This window comes from Coffea arabica, chromosome 5e, assembly GCF_036785885.1.
Source record: "Coffea arabica cultivar ET-39 chromosome 5e, Coffea Arabica ET-39 HiFi, whole genome shotgun sequence".
In the NCBI taxonomy this organism is placed as follows: Eukaryota; Viridiplantae; Streptophyta; class Magnoliopsida; order Gentianales; family Rubiaceae; genus Coffea; species Coffea arabica.
In genome coordinates this window covers 9,839,167-9,864,106 of record NC_092318.1, presented here as the reverse complement: position 1 = coordinate 9,864,106, position 24,940 = coordinate 9,839,167, and the positions used below count along the sequence as shown (strand labels likewise).

At 37.0% G+C, this 24,940-nt stretch overlaps 1 pseudogene; it reads right to left on the bottom strand.

The window, feature by feature from the left end:
- Positions 1-21,103: 21,103 nt before the first annotated feature.
- Positions 21,104-22,539, bottom strand: LOC140006886 (anthocyanidin 3-O-glucosyltransferase 2-like; annotated as a pseudogene).
- Positions 22,540-24,940: the final 2,401 nt, after the last annotated feature.

Here is a 24,940-nt window from a genome sequence, read left to right as displayed (position 1 = left end):
GTAGACTGTTCGGCAAATTTCCAGATTTGAAGAGTAAACTTTGGGACATCATTTGGGTATCAAAATGGTCTTATAATAACACCAACTTTGGTACAATTTAACTTCCATTTGAGACTACTTCTCTAGCAAATTTTACTTAAAAACTCGTACGGGAAGGTAGTTAACAAAACTACCAAAGTTTAGGAAATTTTTAAAGCAAATCTGTCTTCTTGCTTTCTTTTCCTTTTTCAAACATTTTGCACCATGAAATCAGTCCCAATTCAGTTCATTTGTGAAACCAAGGTCCTTTGAACATCTAATAAGCAATTGGTAGGTAATTTACACCATAATTTTTTAAACAAAACATCCCAAACCAAACCTAACCATTCGGCTAGTAAAAAGAGAAAGATTTCCAGATTTCCAGCTTTGTCACAGTTTGGAAATTGAACCATATCTCACTCAATATAACTTGAAATTGAGAATGGTTGGTGGTGCTGGAAAATAGATTCACAACTCTACATTTCATCAGAACAAGTCATTTTCAAAATCAGTTCACAAGTGAGAGAAAATAGAGTCACAAAATGCAGCTTCTACCTTTCTCTCGGATAGACCATTAGAACAGGACAGCAAACTTTATCGAATCACTACCGCTCACTCCATTTGAACTAGAGGGTGAATTTTATACCGTTGGAAAGCTACAATTGTCTAGTTTCAAATTCCACAAACGGTACTGAATTTTGACTTATATACAAAGAGTTATGTTTGATCAAAGGTACACTATTCGGACAGACAGAACTCATTTCCAGATTTCTTCAAATTTTGTAATTTCAAGTTTTGCTCAACCAAATCAAATGATTTTTGGTAGAAACTTTCTACACACAATATACCACATATATACATCATTTTCATGGTCACTCGAGTATCAAAATTTGAAACATAGGCAAGGCAATAACAGGACAGATTCGGCCAGCATCCATGCGCAATTTTCCTTCGATCTTTCCTTCATTTCTCACCATAATCTTTTCATCTACACACATAACAATCATATTCAAACAATTACACCTCAAGCCCGCTACCTATAAGTCACCTCAAGACCTCTACCTAAATATTAAAGTAAGATAAAGTGGGTTCCTCAAGTCCTCTACCTAGTTTCGTGCTTAGGGTTCAAACCCTTGCAATTAAAGCTCCAACTTTGAAAAAAATGGAAAGGTTCAAAATTGGTGAAGGCTACCTCTTAGCTTTTGAAGAAACTAGAAATTTTGACCGAAAATCTCCCAAGAAAACCCACAAGAAGGTGTCCTCCTCCAAGCCAAAGTTGTTCTCCAAAATGGTAGGTAAGTTGGGTGGTGATTTGTGAAGGAATTGGAAGCCAAAATGGTGCAAGATGAAGTGGAGCTCTCCTTCTTCTTTCCCTTGCTGTTCCGGCCGAGCTTATGGAGTGAGGAGAGAGACTGTGTTGTTGTGTGAACCTTCCTTTGGAAGCTTAAGGAATTTGTGACAAAAAATCCTACAAAAGTCAACTAGGAATAGTGTCACGCGCGGGTTTCGTATCACCGATTTCTCTCGGGTTTGTTTCACTTGTGCATTAATCTTCCAATGTAATTCCCTAACACTTTTAATTACTCACTCCTAGTAATCTAGTATTAATTTCTTAAATCTCCACTTAGTCGTTCCGGCTCGATTTACGCGAACTTCCGATTCACGCGCGATAAAATGAAATTTAAAAGGAATTCATGTAACGATAATATAATTAACTAACTCTAGGGTAATTAATTATAAGGATGACTATTTTAGAAATAAAAACATGAGTCCTCACATAATACGATTTCTAAGATTCTCCGATTAGTCGCGCGGCACGATTTTAAAAAAAACTTTGGACGCACGCGCGGTAAAAGATTAATTTGAACTCATTCACCTCTAATCCCTCAATTAACTTTTCTTAGTCTACTATTGATCATCCTTAATTCTCCAAAATTATTGCACTCTCAGATCGAATATTGTCTCGCAAAACATGTACTCGTTATTCTTTACTAAACGAGGCTAAAAAAAATAAATTTGGTAACGGGATGTTTTAAAAATATAAGTAAGGCATTGTTCCATGTAAATGGATTTAAAATGGTTGAAATAAATTATTCGGAGAAAACAGGTGAATAAATATTTAAATAAGCCACTAAAATAAGATAAAAATAAGAAAATTTTCGAGTCCTCACATCCTTCCCTCCTTAAAAAGAATTCTGTCTTCGAAATTCACACCTAGAATAATATCATACTCCTTAATAGTTAGGTTTATCAGATCAATCAATAACTTACACTCTCCAACCCATATCTCATAATTTCTATCCATCCAATTAGCGATCAAACTTCGGTTTTCCCCAATAGGCGTTTTAACTTTCAAGTCATAAGGTAACTAAATCGGCCTCACGTGTACCTCACTCACAAATCTAGGGTTCAAAAAGAGTGTGTCGTATCAGGGTTACTTAGAACCTTAGCTAAATAATAAAAACAAGAATCATACCTCCAATGACCTTAGTGGAATTGAAAATCTGTTGATAATCTAATGCATAAACTCTAGCCGGTGCTTTAGATCGACTTCCTCCAGTACTAGACTGTTTAGTGACAAACTTTTCAGGCCTTTGAGTACTACCTCCTTCTTTTGGTACGATTGGGCATTTCGATATCTGGTGCTCGGTACTACCACAATACAAGCACCTTTCCATTTTCCTCCAACGGTCATTCTCCGTATGGTTGAGCTTGCCACAATAACCACAAACAACTTGAGGAGCCCTTGTCCATTTGGAGGTGTTCCTCTCGATTGACCTCGTCCATTGTGGTCTTCTCTTGATTGAGTCCCTTTTGGTGTACTGGTTGTCTCTACTCTTCCCGTTCCTTTTTTCTTTTTAAAAGGTGGGGCACCCTTATCCTCTTGTCCAGTAGGGTTACTAGGAGTGCTCTTTTTCTTGGCATGAAAGTCTCTAACTTGCAGCCTTGCACTTTCAACTCTCTGCGCTTTCTCAAAGACTTCAGTGAACGTAGAGATTTGGGCTACTGCTAACCTCTCTTGAATCTCCACATTAAGTCCTTGTACAAAGCGTCTTATCCTCCTCCATTCATTAGTCACCAATTCTGGAGCGTACTTAGAAAACTTAGTAAATTTCCCTTCATATTCGGCCACACTAGAAGTTCCTTACCTCAACTTTATGAATTCTTCCTCCCGCTTCTCTTGGATCAGAAGCGGAAGAAACTTCTCATTAAATTCCCTCATCAAGTTTTCCCAAATCCAAGGGGTCTGCGCTCTTTCCCACTTTCCCCTTATCAAGTCCCACCAAACACGTGCAACCCCCTCAAACTGAAAGGTAGCAAAGCTCACTCACCTCTCTTCTGTATAGTCTAAGATGGCAAAAATGTTGGTCATTCTCTCTAGCCAATTATCCGCTAACTCAGGGTTAGGTTCTCCGATAAATTTAGGCGGAGCAAATTTCAAAAACCTCTCCAAAGCCCTATCATCACCTCTATCCTGGGTTCCGGGTTGGTTAAATGGCCCTGGACCCTGTCGGTCTGCTAATCGTTCTAGAATATCAGTCATGCAGTTGATGGAAATAGCCACCTGGTCACCCTTTACATTCTCTTGTCCCTCGGTTGGCTCAGTTGCCGATCCCTGATGATCTCCTTGAGGTTGGGTTTGCCTAATCCCACGCCCACAATCTCGACCTCTCTTTCGTCCGTCCATAATCCTAGTTATGCCTAGTGCAAGAAATAAAATAATTACGCAAGAAAATACTTAATATTTGAGCCAACATGAAAACATTGGAAATAACAATAATTAGCATGTATTAACACTTTGAAATTCGTACAATTAGCAAGTCATGGGACAATTACAAAAATATGGCTTACAGGTGCCACAAAAGTGCAATCAGTCATGCACGTCAAAAGTAAGTTCAAGTGCCTCAAAAGTAGGCCACACAGTCAATCAAAATACAATGGTCTCAGATCTAGCACCACCCCACCTAATCCTAACTATACAAGTCAAAAGATCTATCACTCTAAGTCTAATCCTCGACAGAACTATCAGGCGGAACCTCCTCCTCAGGGTCCTCCTCCGGATCTTCCTCGAAAGGCTCCTCCTCAATGCCCTCCTGAACCGGATTCTGAACAACCTCCATGACCTTATCAATCAACATATTAGCATCTGCCAAGATCCCAGAATCCCGATCTCGGACCTCCTCACCTATCCTAGTCAGACGAGCTCTAATCCTCCGAACCTCATCACGACCGGTCTCAGCCCTAACCATCTCGTCCACTACTGTCCCCTCTAGTTTTGCAATCCTATCACCCTGAGTGTTCACCATAAGGCTCAGTTCCTCAACCTCCTGAAATAAAGCTCGATTGATATTCACCAACTGACGACGCTCGTCGTCAAGGGACAATACTAGGTCATTGGGATACGCGTAGGTCACCCTACAGAGACATCGGGGAAACCTAGTAGAAGGCGAGTAACACACACGAGTTCCTCCACCAAGTGCTCGATAGTAAATAGATCTAAGGGGCTCCACGTGGCCATTAACATGACCATTACCATTAGCATCATGTCCTCCATTTCCATCTCCATCCCTGCAAAACAACCACAATTTCCGGGTTAGAAACTTAAAGTCGCTAACTCACTCAAATATCACTTAAAGTATAACTAAGTCATTTAATCCCCATTCTCAAGAGTAAGGTCTCTAATACATCTCCTAAATAGATCTCTAAACCTAGTCTCTTTTCCACCAATGCAGTTTAAGAAACTCTCGAGTACCAATTCTCTTTAACCGCTGGAATACAATAGGTTAATATTCAAGTAAATTTCACAGTCCGATATCCTAAACTTTTACCTTAAAATACACTACAAAGATCTGAAACCTAAGCTTTGATACCAACAGTGATGCCCCCACTTCTCCCTAAGGCGAATCAAAGGGTATCGGCGGGACGCCTACCTAACTCTCGCCAAAATTCGATACAATTTCAATCCAAACTTAAAGATAAATAACCAATAATAAAAGTCGAAGTACATCAAAGCCGCTTCCTTAGGTAAACGTTCAATCTTACATCACAAGTTTTCAAAATACATCAACTTTTCCAAAGTATATAACTTTCAAAAGTCGTCTAATCAATACATTCAAAACCCTACTCAAAAAACCATCAAGTCCACTTCTCCAAAATTCTCCCATTTCGGTCCCTGTTAAGAAAAACAAAGGTAATGGGATGAGCTAACGCTCAGTGAGACCAAGAAAATTATGCAAGCACGTAATTCAAGTAGCAATAAAGCTATAACATTCAAGTAATTCACAAAATAACACAAAACACACTTGATAAGAATACGGGAGCTCTCAAGAGTTAGGTTCCACTTGCTTTGCCAAGTGTCGATCATATACTTCCGCGTGATGACACTGCATCATCCGAATAGGTATTTTTAGTCCGTAGAACACCGCTTTACTTCACGAATCCCATTCACCGTTACACCCCCTGTTCTGGGACCGCACATCATTTAAAAGGTGATACTACTCGAGTATGCCAAGCGAGATCTCTCAAATAGATCAAGCTTTACGAATATCTCATGGTTCACCAAACTTCCCGACCAAACCTATGCCGGCTCGAGTCGCAAGGTTAGCTTATGAGTTTGGACGTCCCCCGAATACAAATACGAATATAGTCGATGAGCAGCGCTTCATTCGACGATTCCAAATACGAATCACAAATACGAATCATAACCATACGAATATGAGTCGATGAGACAACGCTCCAATCGACCGTTTCAAGTATAATGCACATAGTCAAATTCGAATATAATTTTTATTTGAAAGATAACGAGTGCGATAAAGCACACACTCGACTCAAAAATTTCAAATTCACATAATTGATGCAAAATAATTCACGTACTTAACCAAATAACATGCACTTGACACTTACCAAATCAAAACAAAAGTGAGTGAGAAAGTCTTTAACGATCGGCTTCGAGATTCTCTTCGAGACCTTCTTGATCGCCCAAAGAGAAATGACCAACAATAACTCTCACGTATTCACAAATTCCTTATCAAACAAAGAAGAACGCACACATGCTTTAAAATTCAAGTCAATGTCTTTATAAGAGTTTCACTTTATTGAAAGTCAAGATCCAAAAGTGAGGATTTTAAAGTTACTAAGGAAACTCATATCCTCCATGAAATCGGGATCAAAACGCTATATCAATATCAAGATAAAAAGTCAAGTTCCCAAAATTTCATTTTCTAAAAAATCGACAAATTTCAGGTTTGCGCGTCAAACTTAGAAAAATCAGATCTTACAGTCGGTAGGTCCAAAATTGGAAATATTAGTACCGTTGGAAACTAGATTCAAAGTACTAAAAGTCCGGAGAAGATAATTTTCCAAGATTCTAAATGGAAAGCATTCATTTTTCAGCTCAAAGTTTCAATTCCAAGAAGACAGGTTTGAACCAATCTTGTTTTTCAGCAAACTTTCAAAATTCGGCATAATTCACAAAAAGTGAACTAGCTTTTGGAATTTGTAACAAAAAAATAGTTCCATACAAAGTTTCAAACACAACAAGCAGAACTAAATTTGGAGCTTTGAGCATCAAGATATAGTAGCTCAAAATTGGCCAAAATTGTAGACTGTTCGGCAAATTTCCAGAGTTGAAGAGTAAACTTTGGGACATCATTTGGGTATCAAAATGGTCTTATAATAACACCAACTTTGGTACAATTTAACTTCCATTTGAGACTACTTCTCTAGTAAATTTTATTTAAAAACTCGTACGGGAAGGTAGTTAACAAAACTACCAAAGTTTAGGAAATTCTTAAAGCAAATCTGTCTTCTTGCTTTCTTTTCCTTTTTCAAACATTTTGCACCATGAAATCAGTCCCAATTCAGTTCATTTGTGAAACCAAGGTCCTATGAACATCTAATAAGCAATTGGTAGGTAATTTACACCACAATTTTTGAAACAAAACATCCCAAACCAAACCTAACCATTCGGCTAGTAAAAAGAGAGATTTCCAGATTTCCAGCTTTGTCACAGTTTGGAAATTGAACCATATCTCACTCAATACAACTTAAAATTGAGAGCGGTTGGTGGTGTTGAAAATTAGATTCAAAACTCTACATTTCATCAGAACAAGTTGTTTTCAAAATCAGTTCACAAGTGAGAGAAAATAGAGCCACAAGATGCAGCTTCTACCTTTCTCTCCGATAGACCATCAGAACAGGACAACAAACTTTGCCGATTCACTACAGCTCACTCAGTTCTAACTAGAGGGTGAATTTTATACCGTTGGAAAGCTACAATTGTCTAGTTTCAAATGCCACAAACACTACTCAATTTTAACTTATATACAAAGAGTTATGTTCGATCGAAGGTACACTGTTTGGACAGACAAAACTCATTTCCAAATTTCTTCAAATTTCAAAATTTCATGTTTTGCTCAACCAAATCAAATGATTTTTGATAGAAACTTTCTACACACAATATGCAAAATATATGCATCAGTTTCACGGTCATTCGAGCATCAAAAATTTGAAACATAGGCAAGGCAATAGCAGGACAGATTCGGCCAACATCCATGCGCAATTTTCCTTCGATCTTTCCTTCATTTCTCACCATAATCTTTTCATCTACACACATAACAATCATATTCAAACAATTACACCTCAAGCCCGCTACCTATAAGTCACTTCAAGACCTCTACCTAAATATTAAAGTAAGATAAAGTGGGTTCCTCAAGTCCTCTACTTAGTTTCGTGCTTAGGGTTCAAACCCTTGCAATTAAAGCTCCAACTTTGAAGAAAATAGAAAGGTTCAAAGTTGATGAAGGCTACCTGTTAGCTTTTGAAGAAACCAGAAATTTTGACCGAAAATCTCCCAAGAAAATCCGCAAGAAGGTGTCCTCCTCTAAGCTAAAGTTGTTCTCCAAAATGGTAGGTAAGTTGGGTGGTGATTTGTGAAGGAATTGGAAGCCAAAATGGTGCAAGATGAAGTGGAGCTCTCCTTCTTCTTTCCCTTGCTGTTTCGGCCGAGCTTATGGAGTGAGGAGAGAGACTGTTTTGTTGTGTGAACCTTCCTTTGGAAGCTTAAGGAATTTGTGGCCAAAAATCCTACAAAAGTCAACTAGAAATAGTATCACGTACGGGTTTTGTATCACCGATTTCTCTCGGATTTGTTTCACTTGTGCACTAATCTTCCAATGTAATTCCCTAACACTTTTAATTACTTGCTCCTAGTAATCTAGTATTAATTTCTTAAATCTCTACTTAGCCGTTCCGACTAAATTTACGCGAACTTCCGATTCGCGCACAATAAAGCGAAATTTAAAAGGAATTCATGTAACGATAATATAATTAACTAATTCTAGAGTAATTAATTATAAGGATGACTATTTTAGAAATAAAAACATGAGTCCTCAGATAATACGATTTCTAAGATTCTACGATTAGTCGCGCAACACGATTTTCGAGAAACTTTGGACGCGCGCACGGTAAAAGTTTAATTTGATCTCACTCACCTCTAATTTCTCAATTAACTTTTCTTAGTCTACTATTCATCCTTAATTCTCCAAAATTATTGCATTCTCGGATCGAATATTCCCTCGCAAAACATGTACTCGTTATTCTTTACTAAATGAGCCTAAAAAAAATTTAAATTTGCTAACAGGACGTTTTAAAAATATAAGTAAGGCATTGTTCCATGTAAATGGATTTAAAATGGTTAAAATAAATTATTCGGAGAAAACGGGTGAATGAATATTTAAATAAGCCAGTAAAATAAAATAAAAATAAGAAAACTTTCAGGTCCTCACAAAGACGCGGGTTCCAAACACTAACTTCCTCTAACATGTGCTATTCCCTCACCATTAAACTGGCTACTTGCACCTTATAACTTAGAGCATCTGCCACTACATTAGTTTTTTCCAGGGTGGAAGTTAAGCATACAGTCATAATATTCCAAAAATTTCACCCATCTAAGTTGTCTAAAATTCTAGTCCTTCCGGAAAAATAAATACTTAATACTCTTGTGATCAGTGAAAACCTCGAAAGTCACTCCATACAGATAATGTCTCCACTTTTTCAAGGCAACCACCACGGTCGCTAACTCCAAGTCATAGGTCGGATAATTCTGCTCACGAGATTTCAACTTACGGGAGGCATACGCAATCACTCTTCCGTTTTGCATTAATACACACCCTAAACCATCCTTTGAAACATCTGTGTAACCCACAAAACCATCTCCTCCGCTCGACAATGCTAATATAGGTGCCTCAGTTAAACACTTCTCCAATTCCTAGAACCCCTTTCTTCATTATTGGCCACAAATAAAGAATTCGTGCTCAAATTCAAGAACAATGTGTAGAAATTGAATCATGGATAGGGGTTTAATTCCAACCAAATACAGATATGTAATATCACTAATCAAAACATCAGGCACCACGTTCACTGTTCCTAATGGAGATACAACATATATATAAATCTTTCACTACACATAACTTAATAAATACATTTATTTCAAGAAAACATCACTAATTGCTAACTTAACTATTATAGCAGGTTCACCCTTATGAAATTCATTTATCTTGAGCAATTCCTCACTTGATGTCCAAGTTGGCCGCATTTGAAACATGCACCAGTTTTTAAATAACATAATCCCGTGTGAATTTTGTTATAGGTTTTACACTTAGCAACTACGCATCTGTTCTTGAAGTGTCCATTCTTTCTTTTCCCTTTCCCTTTATCCTTCATAGCGAGTTCATCTCCACTAATGGCTTTACGTTTCCTTTTAGTATCAGGGGAACTTCTTTCACCCCTTTTAATTTGATTATTAAAAATGTCTTGAGATGCTACTCGACTAGGCGAATGCACCAATTCAAACTTATTTCGCAACTCTTCCGAGATCCCTTTGTATTTTTTTTCCAGTTCCACGTTCTTGTGTAGCAGCTTAATTTTCTCCTCATATTCTTGTTTCCATCGTCCTTCCCAGTAATCAGCCAATTTCTTTTGTAATTCTACTTTCTTTCGAAAAATGTCTATTTCCTTATGGATATCTCCCAAATTTGTCATTTCACCGATTGGTTTAAGTCAAATGCTAGCTCGCCAGGCAAATCAAAGAATCAAATGAGTAACTATTCACAATGGGAAACTCTGACCATTTTACTCTTCTATTCTTTTGCTTACAGGTTATCTTAGAATATAAATCTTAACTATTCTCTACTTAATATGGACGAGTTCTTGGGTCTTCCTCAAGAATTACTACTATCACTCATACACATAACAAAATATGCAATCATATTCCTTAATATAAAAGTTTTACATCCTAACTTACTCTCCAATACACACTTATAAAGTTGTTCAAGAAGAATCTCTAACCTCTTACTCTCACTAGTGCCTTATACTATCCTCTCAAACTCATTTTCTGCTACTTTGGGATCAGATCCTCCATAAAATCTAGGTGGGGTGAATTTCAGGAACCGCTCTAGAGTTCTATTCTCAGCCCTCTCTTGGTTTCTAGGCTGGTTGACTGGCTCAGGGTCTTGGCGCTTTGCTAAACGCTCAAGAACATCAATTATGTGATTAAGGGCCATAGCCACTTGGTCACCCCTTTCGTTCCTAGGGTTTTGGTTCGGGTCAGTCGCAGATCCCTTCCCTCTCTCGAGAGTGTAGGGTTGCCGAACCCACGCCCACGCCCCCGTCCACATTCTCGCCGATCCATTTAGTAAGATTCTAAACGCATAATTAAAAGAGGAAAAATAAGTATAAAATTTAAAAACATATGCAAGTTGCACAAACACTTTAAAATTAAGGCATAGTTCTTTACACAACTAAAAGTTATGTTACATGTCAAGAATGCATAAAACGAGTCAATAATATCAAGTACAGGACATAGGTATCCAAGTGTTTCAAAATATAGGGGTACATGTAACAAAATACAACAGGCCTCAAGGTGAGAATCACCCCTTCTATGTCCTTTGCAAAAATCAAGAGATCAGAAGGTCACTAGTCTAGGTGGACCGTACTAGTAGACCCCAACTAATCCTTGACAAAAACTACTAAAGTAGAAAAATGACTAGCTTAGTGATTGGCAGAGCCAGAAGTCTCGACTACTTCAGTAGATTCAACCTCGTCTTCAGCACTAGGGGTTGCGTCCTCCTGTCCCTCACTGAGTATCTTGCCATCCACTACTTGTTCAACCAAAGTCACACACTCAATCATCATTCCCTCAGTTCGGTCCCTTACTTCTTGTACCACCCAAGCAAGTCGACGATTAGTCTCTTGAAGCTGCTCACAAAGAGTTTCTGCTCTATTTCGCTCTTCGAGTACATTCGTCTCCAGCTCATGAACCCTAGCAGTTTGGGCGTCCACAGTCGTCCTCAACCCTCGATTATCCTCTTGAGCTATCCTATTCGCATTAGATAACTGCCTCCAATCATCAATTACCGTTAGTACCACTTTGTTAGAGTATGAGTAAGTCCTCCAACAATCGCATGAAGGCCTAACTCGATGAATTGGGGTTCACTGCCAAAGAGGGCCCCCAAGCCTCTCTCGATAACGAATCACTGGAAGGTGCCTCGGAGGTTACTATTTTTCACCATTTCCTTTCATGACCTACAATTAACCCACAAAACTAAAGGTTAGGTTCTTATAATCACTGGTGCCATTCAAAATTTAACTTAAAGTTTATCATGAATTTTTATGACCAAAAGTTCACGACTAAGAACTCCTAACTCTATTTCAGGTATTTCAAATCCAACGCTCTGATACCAACGGTGACGCCCCACCTCTCCCTAGGGCGAACCCTAGGGTATCAGTGGGACGCCTGCCCAACTCTCGTTAGGACTCACGCACTCATTCAAGCTTAATAAAGAACCACAAGTCAACCATCGACTTATAATAAAGAAATATTTTGAATATACAAGTCCAAAACTCCCAAGTATACCATTACAATTACAATCCAAAATATCCAAATATAACAAAATTTACACTTTAAAAGTCTCCAATATCATACAAAAGTATACTAGTTTCAGCCAAAAGTCACTAGTCTAGAATCTCCAACTTCCACCTCCAAGTCCTGTTAAGGAAAACAAACTTAAAGGAATGAACTAACGCTCAGTGAGGTCAAGAAAATCAAGCAAGCAAGCCAGCAGCACCAATCAATCAAATAACATACTTGAAAGCAACTTTAACATGAACTTTCATTTAAGTGCACCATTAGGAAATAAACACACATGGAAGGATACAGGAGATCTCAGGAGCTATTTCCACGTCCTGATCGATTCAAGCCATCCGGGGTTGACTCTCCGTCAACTAAATTAATAACAAGACCGTAGTGCTCCACTTACTTCCTCCATCCAACATAACACTCACTCGGATTCGGAATCAAACAAGTATGAGGTGGCGATACTAATCGAGTATGCCAAGCAAGATTTCAAAAGATCAAACTATAAAATTTTTCATGGTTCACCAAGTTTCTTGACCAAGCCCTTGCGGGCTGGAGCTACGAAGTTAGCCAATGGGTTGGGACGTTCCCACAAGTATAATTGCTCGATGAGACAATGCTCCAATCGATTTAGAATTGTTTATAGCTCTGAGTCGGTATAAGAGGCACCTCTCTCCCAAATAGGTTGTGGTAGATGCTGCCGCTCAGAAAATCGATCATAGCACTGAGTCGGTATGAGAAGCACATCCCACCCGAATAGGGTGTGGTACATGCTGCCGCTCAATACTCACAAGTTAAATATGTTCAAGTACAAGTGCAAGTCATACACATTCATTTTTCAAGTAACGAGCATTCAAGAGGGAGAGAACGAGGATGACAAAGTATACCCCCGTCTCGACAAGTTCCCGATTCACATAGCACTTGTACAATTATCATTTCAATCATAATAACATGAAACATGCACTTGACACTCACCAAAAGTCAAGAGCAAAATAAGAGCAAAGCGAGAGGTCAGAAAAGCTCCTCGGCATCCACGTGACCACCAGAGACATGCGCAATCACGATTACCTATGTACTTGACCAAGGTTAATAAGAAAAACATCTTCTTACTACCCACTCTCAAGGTCACAAGTTTAAGTCAAGTTAAAGGAGGCTTTCCTGCTAAATCATTGAAATAATACTCAAAAGAAACTCAAAAACCGTTTTTGAGTCAAGTCTTGGCAAGAAGTTTCAATTCCAAAAGAAAGTACCATACTTAACTTTTGGTACGAAAATCGAGAAAAGGGAAGATGGTTTTCATCTCTCAAAATTTCTAATCCTATGCCCAAATTTTAGAATATAAAGAAGCGTCCACATTTCCTAAACGTATTGGAGTCAAAATCCATCAAAATGGTACTCATTTTCATAGTAAAGGTCGAAGTTAAAAGTTCCAAGTTCGAATATAAAACTAGTAGAATTACTCAAGAGTTACTTTAGTTAAAACGCTCTATTTTATGGTTCAATTTCATGAAAACCAAGGGCAAAAGACTAGGGGTTGAAATCCATTTCTCCAGTATGAAATGAGGTTCAAATAACCAATAAAGTTATGCTTGTAACCTAGGAAATGTTTCCAAGTGACTTTGAAGTACTGTCACTTTACAAGGAAAAAATCAGTTTTGGCAACTGTTTTTGAAAAATCATAACTTGAGTTTCATAAGTCCAAAATTGGAAAATCTTACACCATTGGAAAATAGACTCAATGAAATAAAACTCTATAGAAGATACTTTTCCCAGATTCGAATTCAAAATTAGTCAAATTTTAGCTCCAACTCACTGTTCCAGTCAGACAGAGCAAAACAGCCTTGCATTTTCAGTGAATTTTGGCAATTTGGCAAAATTCATAGAAGTAGAATCAACCATTGAAATTTATACCAATGAAAGAACTCCAAATCTAGTTTCAAACACAACAAACAAAACTCAATTTGGACATTTCTACACCAAGATACAATTAGTTTTAGGAAAGCTGATTTTTGGAACCTGGTTCACAAAAATTCCAGTTTTGGAGCACCTGGCACTGTTTCAATATCAGGTCATAACTAAAGCTACCCAAATCAAAACTTAGCGTGGTTTGTGGCGTTGAAAACTAGATTCAAAATGATAAAATTCACTAGAAGAAACTATCTTAAAATTTGTTTTGTAAGATGAGTGAAAATGAGTTACAAACTGCAGCTATGCTTGTTTTTCGGATTGAAATAGTGAGGAAAATCAGTCAAATTTGCCGGTTCACTACGGCTCATAGAAAACGAACTAGCAAGTGCATATTATACTGTTGGAAAGCCCTTAGAGTCTAGTTTCATATGCCATAAACGGCACTTGATTTTGACTTCTGGACGAAAAGTTATGGGCTAATACGTACACACTGGTCTGGTATCCTGATCAGAAATTTTTCAGGTTTGCTTCCTCACTTTAACCCAACTTTAACTCAACCAAAAGAAATGCTTTTTGGGAGATAATTTACACACATAAACACTAACATATAACAAGCATTTTGGCATCAAAATAACCACAAAATTTGAAATTAAAATGAGGGAAATAACCAGCAAAATTTCGGATAGCATGCACCTTTTTCTCTTCAACTTTTCTTTTCAACTTTCTCAACCAAAACCAAGCCATAAATCATCAAACAACAACTAAACAAACAATAATTCCTCAAGGGCACTACCTAAGAAGTCACCTCAAAACATCTACCTAAAATCGAGGTTCATTGAACCCATCAATAACCCAAGCTTAATTTAGTTAAAACTAACTAAACTAACCATAAGTTGGAAGGAAAAATTAGGGCTTTGGAGTGTTACCTTTCTTCCAAGTGTAGGGTACAAGACTACAAGGAAACAAGCTCTAAACCACCAAGTATCCTCCTCCTCCAAGTCTCCTTTCAAGCTTGAGTGATGATCCAAGAAGATGAGCAAGATTGGAGTGAGTTTTTGGAGCAAAATTGGAAGAAAATGAAGCTGAAATTTTGGCAAGAAATGGTCAAGGGTTGGCCGGCCAAGAAGGGAGAGAAAGAAAGGGTTTGGTAGCTTTTTGAGTGAAGTGACTTGATGGAAAGGTGATATGACATAAAGCTATCTTGGGTGCAAAAAGTCAACAATTGAATAGTGGGCCATTAGTGCTTCCAATTGAGTTTAATTCAACTCACTCACCTCTAATCTCTCAATTAACTTTTCTTAGTCAATAATCGATCATCCTTAATTCTCCAAGACCACCGCACTCTCGGACCAAATATTATCTCGAAAAACATGTTTTCACTAATGCTCACTAGTCGAGCCGCAGAAAAATTAACTTTAAAAACAAATGGGCTACAATATGAATTGGGGCAATGTACCATGCAAATGTAATTAAAATGAATGAAGTAAATTAATTGGAGCAAATGAAAAAATAAATAATTAGATAAACCAATAAAATAAAATAAAATAAAAGTAAGTAAAATAAAATTCGGGTCCTCACCTCACAATTATTGTAGGATAATTTCATTAGTTTAACCATTCCATCCTAACTTTCTTTAAATTTGAGTGCACATGCTTGCAGCAGATCCTCCAAAGTCTGAATTGTTCATTCAGATTTCCCATTCGCTTGTGGATGGAAAGCAGTACTCAATCTAAGATCTGTTCCCATCATTCTTTGGTATGTAGACGAAAATCTTGATATAAACCTCGGGTCTCTATCAGACACAATACTTACCGATGCTCCAGAATTATGTCTAAAATGTACATCTTCACCAATTTTTCCACGAAAATTTTAGTTGCAATGGGTAGGAAATGTGAACTTTTGATCAAATGGTCCACAATGACCCAAATGGTATCATGGTTTTCTTTGGTCCTTAGTAGTGCTACCACAAAATTTATTATGATATGCTCCCATTTTCATTGTGGGATCACCAATGGCTGCAGTAATCCAGCAGGTCTTTGATATTCAGTTTTAACCTGTTGGCATACTAAGCATCTCACAACATATTCAGCAATTTTTCTTTTCATCCCATTCTACCAGTACATCTGTTTTAGGTGTTGATACATTTTAGTTTCTTCTGGATGTATAGAAAATTTTGTATTGTAGGCCTCCTTTAAAATTTCCTTCTTTATTTCTTCATTCTTAGGTACACATAACCTTCCATTCAGCCATAGGCTACCATCAATTTTTGCTTGAAATTTCATGAATGCTTCAGCCTTAAATTTCTCCTTTACCTTTGCAAGTTCAGGATCTATCCTTTGTGCATCTTTAATTCTATCAATTAAAGTTGGTGCTAACACCAATGCAACTAAAGCTCCATCAATAGAATCTACCACATCTAAGTTCAAATCTGTCATTTGCTTCCTCAAATTAGGGGTGCTAGCAGTAGTTATTTTTCTACTAAGGGCATTGGCTACTCAATTTGCCTTTTCAGAATGGTAGCTAATGGTCAAATCAAAATCTTTTATCAATTCTAGCCTCCTCCATTGCTTCATATTCAACTCCTTCTGAGTAAATAAATATTTCAAACTCTTGTGATCAGTGAACACCTCACATTGTTCTCCATACAAATAATGCATCCATAGTTTTAATCCAAAAACAATTGCAACGAATTCTAAATCATGAGTCAAGTAATTTTGTTCATACCCTTTCAATTGTTAAGAAGCATAAGCAATCACTCTACCATTCTACATCAACACACAACCTAACCCATGCTTGGATACATCACCACAAATCACAAAACCACCCGAGCCAGATGGCAATGTCAATACAGGAGCCGTGCCCAATTTTTGTTTCAACTTTTGAAAACTTGTATCACATTCAGGTGATCATACAAACTTAGCTTGCTTGTGAGTTAACTTACTTAAAGGCATGGCTATTGACGAAAATCCATCAACAAATTTTCGATAATATCCCGCCAATCCTAAAAAACTCCTTACTTCTGTCACATTAGTTAGTCTTGACCAATCCACAATAGTTTCTATTTTCTTAGGATCTACTACCACACCTTGATCTGATATTACAAATCCTAGAAAGGTTACACTCCGTAACCAAAATTTGCATTTGCTAAATTTTGCATATAACTTTTCCTTCTTTAATGTCCTCAATACTTCTCTAAGATACTCAGCATGTGCTTCCTTAGTTGGAAAATATATTAAGATGTCATTTCTAAATACCACCGCAAACTTATCTAATTGGCACCTAAATACCCGATTCATTAAACCCATGAATGCAGCAAGTGCATTGGTTAATCCAAATAACATGACTAAGAATTCATAATACCCATACCTTGTCCTAAATACACTCTTAGGAATATTCGCTTCTTTGATTTTCAATTAATGATATCTAGACCTCAAATCAACTTTAGAAAATACCTTAATACCTTTCATTTAATCAAATAAATTGTCAATTCTTGGGTGCGGAAACTTATTCTTGTCCATGATTTTATTTAATTCTCTATAATCTATATACAATCTCATACTTTCATCCTTTTTTTTTAACAAAAAGCATAGGTGCTCCCCAAGGTGACATACTCGGCCGAATAAATTTCTTATCAAGTAATTTTTGAAGTTGGTATTTTAACTCTTTTAATTCTGTTAGGGCCATTCGATAGGGTGGCTTAGAAATGGGTACTGCTTTAGCTACCAAATTGATCTCACTATTTCCTTATCAGGGGGTATCCTAGGTAGTTCATCAGTGAAAACATCTAGAAACTCTTTAACTACTGATATATTTTCTAAGAAAATACCAGTCTCTTTAGTGTTTACGACATAGGCAAGATAACCTTTTGCACGTTTTGTTAATGCCCTAGATGCTTGTAATGCAGTCAATAATAACTGCCCATGTATTTTCTTCTTATTTTCTAAATTCCCCTGAAAAGAAAACTCGTCTTTTGTAAGATCATTAAAAATTACTTTTTTATCCTACAATCAACCTGTGCATGGTTTCTAGCTAACCAATCCATTCATAAAATGACATCAAAGTCACTCATATTGATTTGGACTAGATTAGCTTGTAATGTTCTACCCTCAATTTCAACTAAACAATTGTTATATTTTAGGAGAGATACAAGAACCCTATCACCAGTAGCAGACACGCGATATGGGTTATCTAACCATTCAGGTTGCACGTTCAAGGTCTTAGCAAACTTTCTAACCACAAAGAATGGGTAGCACCACAATCAAAAAGCATGTAGGCAGGCATAGAGTTTACAAGAAGTGTACTTGTTACTACGTCATTGGATCTTTCTGCCTCAAAGTCAGTTATCGCGTGAACCCTTGCATTGATTCTTGGTCTATTTTTAGGGGGCTTAGTAGACTTATCACCTTCTTTCTTAGGATTTGGACAATCCTTCACTCGATGACCCATCTTTCTACACCCAAAACAGGCACCAATTTTCAGACGCCATTCTTTAAAATGCATCCTATAACAAGTTGGGCATTCCTTCTTAGTAGGAACCTTTCCTTTAGATTGAGATGTAACCATCCATGGAGGGGTATTTAGGTTTCTCCTTACCAACCTATAAACCCCGCTTGGTCTCTTTGGACAGACCATACTACCTTCACCCTCAAGTCAAGGCCTTTTGCCTCTTTCTTTCGCTTAAAGTCTTTTGATATTTGCCTCAATTCTTACACTTGTATTGAACAGTGTATCATAGTCAGAGATTATAGTCTTTAATTGTTCATTTGCCATAATAGAAAGGACAACCTTCCCAAAGTACAAAACTTATTTGCAAACTCGACAACTAACATGTCTCGTATTTGTTTCAGTGATTCAAATTCCTCCATTTTCTGAAGACGGACAGCAGGTGGAAAAAAATAGTTAAGGAATGCTTCCTTAAATTTCTCCCAATTCATTGGCCGTGCAATGGTAGGTTCAATAGTTGGCCACCATTTCTCTATGTCACCAACTAAAAATGGTGTGATTATCTTATGTTTCACTTCCTCTGGAACTTACAATAACTTAGAGTTAGTCTCAACCTCTCCCAACCATTTCTCTGTTTTATCCGGATTCGGAGAACCATCAAAGGTTGGGACTTGTACTTTCTTCATTCTCTCATAGTGTACATGAATACCAGTCTATCTTTGTGCATTTGCCTGTACCGCTTAGGCCTGCAATTGCACATGGCCTTGCATGTCCTGTGCCACAACAGTTAATACTGTGATAAATTCTGGTGGCACCATCATTACAGGTCCATTGCCACCTTGGCCATTCACAGTTTGATTGTTGTTTCCATTGCCACCTTGACTATTTATATTTTGGTTGTTACTACTCTCACCTTTACCGTTACTCCTAGTTCGTACCATTTTCCTAAAATGACAAAATCTATCAACTCATCTATATTGTGCCAAAGATCTATATACATTGAACCACCTAAGTTCAAGTCATAATGAGAGTCTTTTTAAAGTTGTTGTCATTTTTTTTGCCTCAAAATGTAAAGCAAGAGAAGAGTTATCTAGTACAAGCAACTAATGAATGTAATAATCAATGGTAAGCATGAATTTCGTGAATTATTCGATCAAAAGTTAAACAAGTAGATGTCAAAAATAAAATATTAATTATAATGATAATAATAATGTTGCTATTAAAATTGTTAAACATTAGGGATTAACCCCTAACTTATTACAACTTATTATAGAGAACAAGATATTAAGGATCCACTATATCCCCAACACCTAAATCTTCTTCATCTGCATGAGCATCCCCAAGAACATCGTCATTGCCTATTTTCTCTTCTATGGAGTCCTCTTGCTCTTCCTCCTCTATAGGATCCTCTTCTTCTTCTTCATTTATAGCATTTTTATTCTCAGTTTTAGCCATGACGAGGCATTATCACCCTCATTATTACCTTCATCATTTGTATCCGGTCAAAATTTTTTGAACTCAGGGACTGGTGCAAACGTGGCTATGATAGTGCGAAACTCATTTCTTTTTTGCTCATACTTGACCCTTAGACCATGGTAGGCCATCCCTCACTCATAGGTATAATCATTCATTTCTTCCATCGCATTCTCCCAATAATTGGCTTCAATCCTCCAAGCTTCGATATCCATTTTGAGATGGATATTTTCATACTTCAAATTATCGACTTCCCAGTCCAAAGCAGTATTTCTATTCCTCAATCTAGCCGTATTAGCCACTAGCTTCTGAACATCGTGTTTTAAAAATTCCTTCTCCTTTTCTACCTTAGTATTAGAAACCAGAAGTTTGGCAATTTCCTTATACAAGGCATCTTCCCTTAATTCATGTCCTTGAATCTCATTAGTTTTCTCCTTAAGCTCCCTTTTTAAACTCTCGATCATCTCTCTGGCAGCCACCTCAACCTGTATTGCCTTTTTCATCCAATCTTAAATTAAATCGCTGAACTCCTTCTTTGACTTCTCAAGTTCTTGAACCCTAGTCTGCAACATCTCATTTTCATCTCTTAATTCCAATGAAGTTTTGAACATGTTGCTTACAAAGTTTAAAGTTGCATATGAGAATTTGCCTTATTTTAGTCAATTTTGAGGACTTTCCGTGTTCATTGAGTTCAAATTTCACAAAAAAAAAAAAAAAACATGCAAGTAAAAAGATAACTTATCAGGTAAGAGCGTGCAATGATAATACAGTACATTAGAAGAAAAACCGTACCACCTTCTCAAGCATTATAAGAGTAAACTATGCTTTAATTGCAGTCAAAAAAATGTAAGGCAGCATGCATTATGTACCAATTATTGCAAGAGAACAGCACGCACCACAACTAGGTGTGACTAAATGCAGTAAAAGACATACTCTGCTCTCAATGCCGCAGTAAAGTTGTCACAATTTGGTCCCGTCATTTTTGGTTTAGCACTCACTATAATACTCCCTAAACTTCTACCAACTCTGAAGTTGAATAAGTTTAGCTATTCACTGTTACTATTAACTGAATTGTAAGTCTACATTGCCCTTGCTAGTCCATTTCACAGCCACAGATTGTATTTGACCTACAAAGTACCATGTAGAAGATTAGAATAGCAAAAGAAAGTGTGAAAGGGAAAACAGAAGAAAGCCTAAGAAGCAAAAACAGAAAAAAGCACCGACTTTCGGAGTAGAATTGGTTATAGCAGAGTTAATGGATATTAGTATTGGTTGATCTTCAGCTATGGATTTAAGAAAAAGAAGCAATTATGCAATACATTATCACTATTCAATTCTGACATACGATCATGGAATGTTATCTACTACATCTTCAAGAAAAAGCCTCAAGGAAGAAAAGGATGATCCTCCTTCATCAGGAGCCAACCTGCTCTTCTCTTTCATTTCCTTCACCTTCTCTCTGATTTCATTCTCAGGATCCATCAGATGTTTAATCCCTCTTTCAATCACATCTGCACTCAAAATCTCACTACTCACACCCAGTACGAAATCCCTTTTGAAATCTATTTTGATCTCCACTGCCATTGCCAAGTCTTTCACCATTAGGAATGCATTCTGCTGCTGCTCTGCATAAAGCGGCCAAGTTGCCACTGGCACACCGCACCAAACGCTTTCCAATATTGAGTTCCAACCACAGTGAGAAACAAAGCCCCCCACAGCAGGATGGGATTGAACTGCCACCTGTGGTGCCCATCCAATAACTTTTCAACAGCTGCAGTTCGCTGCAAGAACCCTTCTGGCAAGACTTCATCCAGGTTCTCATACTCACTTGGAAACTCAAAATTTTCTTTAGGTGAAGGCCTTCTCAATGACCAGAGGAATCGATATCCACTGCACTCGAGTGCATAGGCAATTTCCTTCACTTGGTCACCATCAAAACTACCTGCACTACCAAAGCAAAGGAACACAACAGAACATTTTGGCTGAAGATCTAACCATTTCATAATCATCTCAGTTTCTTGATTTTGACTATTGCTTCCCTTCAGATTCAATACAGGCCCTACTGCATATACTGGTGGGATGCTTTTATCATTGCTCAAGGCGTGAATCGCATGGGATTCCAACTCAAGGAAAGTGTTAATTATGATTCCCTTGGTCTTCCTGCATGTTTTTGCCTGATCGAGGAGCATGTCTTCACCTCCATCCTTCTCAAACAATGCAGATGACAAAAGTTTAGCTGGAACAGGATTGATGTAAGTAGGCAAAGCTAATTCAACGTCTGAATTCTCGTAATGGCTCACATCTTCATTGAGATCATCTCTCAGACTTTGCAACTGGAATAAAACGCCAAGCGTTGCAGCACCGCCTGGGCAAAATATGTAGGAAGGAACCCCAAATTCATTGGCTACATCAATCAAAGAGGTGCAAAACATGTCTATGACGATCCCACCAAGATGCGACGAAACAGAATTGGATATTTCAGCAAGAACCTCCCTCACACAACTTTTATGGTTGTCGATAAATCGATACAGAATCGAAAGAAAAGATGACAATTGAGAAGAAGGCTCTTCTTTGATGAGCTCAAGGTACCTTATGTGCAAATTCGGAGTTTCTACCAATGAATTTGTGTAGCTACTGACTTTTGGATCAAAGGGCAGCTTCATAATCAGAACGGTGATCGATAATCGTTCATCACGTTCAACGAGAAGCTTTGCTAGTTCAACACATGATACTAAGTGGCCAATCCCTGGTACAGTAACGAAAACCAGCTCTGCTTTTTTCATTTCTTTCGTTTTCTCTGCTAACTTTAGCCAATTGATTGAAAATGGAAATCCAACCTTTATCTTTCTAGTTTCTACTTAGCTTGCAAACGCATGCCACATGTATCTTATCCGTTTACATGAAAAGCAGATGTGATGCCTTTCACTAGTGAATCGAGCAGAAATCAAAACTACAATGTTTCCAGGATTTTTACTTGATAAATGTAAATGTACTATCAATAAATTGCTTTGTCATGTTGAATCGTGAAACTTTATTATCATTAATCAAGCTAATCATTAAACTCAATATAAAGAAGTTTGTTTCTCGTTTTGACATTTAATTATCTTTATTTAGGGTTAAATGCACTTAACTCTCTTCAATTTTATCTGCAGTTGCACTTTATGCATTTGAACTCATTATATAGGCATTTTGTCCACCTAGTTGACGTTTTAGAACAAAACTACTCTTACTATATAATGAGTTCAAGGGGAAAAAGTGCGATGCTAAGTAACATTGTGAGAGTTTTATGTGTGTTTATAACTTTCAAAGTTACAGTGTCCTTCATGGGGTGGATTTGGAATGGGAGAAGTACCATCCACTGATCCGTTCTCCAAAAAGTCCCATCCCCTTTCCCAGCTCCACTATCTCTACCCCCTGCACCCTACTACCTCTGGGGCTGCCCCCAGTCTACACCTCTAGCATTTTTATTTTATTTGTTTGCTTGATTTTAATTTTTTATATATGTGATGCACTAACAATGAACTTGCAAATAATTGTTTTACATTTATCCAGCGTGAAATAAAAGTTTAAAATTATTTTGATCCTGTGAATTTATTTCTGTACATATGATTTTATATAAAAAAAAATCAATTATCGTACTTTTTTTTATATATCTATAAACAACATCAAAATAGAAAAAATAAACTAACGTAACAAAATTATTGGTTAATCACAATAAATGAACAGGAAATATTACATTAATTTATTACAAGAAAATATCATGTTATTAATTTTAATATTACATACATATAGTTTTATTATATTGTATATTTTTACGTTGTGCATATAGAAATATATAATATTAAATTATTAGTGGCAAACGGGATAGGGGTATTTTTCCCGCCCTCCCACCCCATTTAAAGTGGTAGGAAAAAGATCTCCCTCGACCCTGTTGATCATGAATATCCGCCCTATTGTCATCTTGAATCCTATTTTTAAATTTATAAAATCACAATTAACAGTTGCTGAGAACCTCTAGTGATGCACTGCATCAGTAGTTGTTAGTATCAATTATTGGAGACTAGTTATAGGTTAAAGAGGGATAATGTAATTATTATCTTCATTACATCTCAGGTTGAAGTAGTTAACCAGCACATGTGACAGTAGGAAACATTCGTAGATGTTCTGGTACCATAGTTTTCTCTTTGACGTTTAAATATATTTGAACTTTACATTTGAAAATTTTTATTAATTTTTTAGATTTGAAGTATCTATTATTATTCATATTTGTTTTATATGCATAAGTTTGTCAGATGTGATTTCTGTTATTAGTGTAGATTTTAATATTTAATGAAAATTTGAATTGTTTTATAAAAAAATTATAAATCTAATCGTTAGAACAATTTTTACTATACTGTTCACAAAAATGTCCTTTCTTGAAAGCATTGCAAAAATTTTATTGTGATTTTTTACTTTTAAAACAGTAAAATCACCGCAATGAGTTGTTTCCACTTTCCAGACATTGCAATTGTGGACTTCCGGAAAATTCAACCCACTCATATCCAGAGAAAACCCACTTCAAATTGCGGGGATCCAAGATTTTGGAATATTAATTTCACATTCCTCGCTTGAGGTTTTTAACAATTTTATTGCCCTCCCCTACAGTTTTGAAAATATTATTAACCTCCCTGAAACTATTTTTCTTGAAACAATTCAGCTCAATTCAGAAAAAGACACAATAAAAAAATTGATTCCAGCAGAGAGAAGATTTTGTACTTTCACAAGTACCCCTTAACTATTGCTCACCATAAACAAGATAAAATATGCTAAATTACATTTTTATTTTTTGATTATATGCATGATCCAACTTATTCTTTTCACGTTCTAGTCCATTATTAGATATTAGATCAACAAGAAATTTCCATCATGCAACTACTCCCTCCGTCCCAAAATATTTGTCGCATTTCAGGACTCGCACTTATTTTCAACAGCGCCAAGATTTCAAATGTTTTGGTCTAATTTCCAGCAATACCTTTATTCAGTTTCTTTGCATTATAACTTGTCAAATGGCAGAAAGGTAATGGAGTGGTGACAAGACGTGTGGGACCCATACCTCAAGAATGTTTCTTGCTATTTTTTGGGAAAGTATCTTGCACGACCATTGTTTGCACTTGTTGTGGGACTCACGCGTATCAAGTGCAATTC